We start from the raw sequence: 1,615 nt of genomic DNA, 5'->3' as shown, positions 1-1,615 counted from the left end.
GGAAAGAAACAAACATAAAGAACTTAAATGTACAGCGATTTCCTTAAATTGCTTTAATGCTGGTTATTTTGCAATAGATTGTTTGAGAAAATCTCCCTGAAAAATTACTGCTTTCTTTTGGAAGTATTAGCTCAGGCTTTTCTCTTGCATTTTCCAGAAAATTCCATCTTCAAAGAGCTGAACACTCTTCTCTGCATAAAAGCTTCGGGGTCTGTCTTTCCTCCTCTGGCTTTCATGCTGCTTTTGATTCTCAGATTACTTGTTTTACCTCGGGAAGACCTCCTCTTACTGCTTCAAATTGGATTAGTAAAGGGCGTATTTATTGAAGAGGGGAAGCTTGTCTGTTTTCGCCTCCAGCGCTGCCATGAGGCTAAGATCGATGGCCCCTCATAAACTGCTGGTCTGTTCATTTCTCTGCAATACCTGAGAGTTCTGACCCCGTAACACGGGTAATGAAAGTGTAAAATCAGCACCAAGTGGCTTGGTTCATTAGAATAGCTTGCTTTGTTGCGTTTGCCTGGAACCCGTGGAATTGCTGCTCTGTCTCTTCCAGCTCTGAGGCACCCCTGCCCCTCACCCCTCAAGCTCCTTGTGAGTGGCAGCCTTTTCCTCCGACACGCCTTCCATTCTCACAAGCCTGGGGCTTTTCAAGGGAGACCTGGCTTCTTCTCATTCTGCTCTGAGGCCTAGAAGAAGGAGTTGACCTTCTCCTTCTGCTGCATTACTTCCGCTTCTAGACCTTGCGCCCAATATGGCAGCCACGACCCACATTGTGGCTCTTGAGCACTTGAAATGTAGCCAGTCACAACTGAGAAGTGCAGTAAATGGAAAATTCACACCAAATTCAAAAGACTTCATACAGAATAAATAAATAAATACCTCAATAATTTTATATTAACTGTATGTGGAATCAACAATATTTGCATATACTGGGTTAAATAAAATGTACTATTAAAATTAACCTCACCAGCTTCTTTTAACTTTTTTTTTTGTTAATGCGGCGACTAGAAATTTAAAATTCCATATGTGACTTAAATTTGTGGATGGCATTCTATCTGCCACCTTTGCTCAGTACCCCTCTGCTTTTGCAGGCCATACCGCTTCATGCGATGGCCTCATTCCACCTGTTATGGCTCCCCAGATACTTTTTAGCTGTCCTCTACGTTGCAATTACCATTTTTCTCCGTTCAATGTCAAACTATCGAGACAATTTTAACATGTGTCTAAGGGAAGCCAATAAATATTAATTAGGTACTTATTGTTGTCAGGTACTTTGAGGCTCTGAATCTATGTATTTTTAAAGGATAAGAAGTAGATTGTGTCTACGGCCATGCCACCCTGAACAAGCCCGATGTCTGATCTTGGAAGCTAAGCGGGGTCGGGCCTGTCCAGTACTTGGATGGGAGACCACCTAGGAAGACCGGGTGCTGTAGGTGTAAAAAATAATAATACTAATAAAATAAAATAAATAAGGGATTGTACTGAGAGATCGTGTAATAATTTGCCTAAGACTAAATAGCTGGTCGGGTTTCAAGCCAGAATTTGAACCCAAGCAGGTCTGGTTCCGGCAGCCGTGATTTTAATACCCTCAAAATACTGATTCTTTGAACCCTTA

The 1,615-nt window shown here is 41.9% G+C and overlaps 1 pseudogene; it reads left to right on the top strand.

The window, feature by feature from the left end:
* Positions 1-1,320: 1,320 nt before the first annotated feature.
* On the top strand, positions 1,321-1,436 carry LOC112484579 (annotated as a pseudogene).
* The last annotated feature ends 179 nt before the right edge of the window (positions 1,437-1,615 follow it).

The sequence above is a fragment of the Pteropus alecto genome, unplaced genomic scaffold (assembly GCF_000325575.1).
Source record: "Pteropus alecto unplaced genomic scaffold, ASM32557v1 scaffold477, whole genome shotgun sequence".
NCBI classification, from domain to species: Eukaryota; Metazoa; Chordata; class Mammalia; order Chiroptera; family Pteropodidae; genus Pteropus; species Pteropus alecto.
Note: the sequence above shows the minus strand (reverse complement) of the source record. Positions and strands in the feature narration are given on the sequence as shown.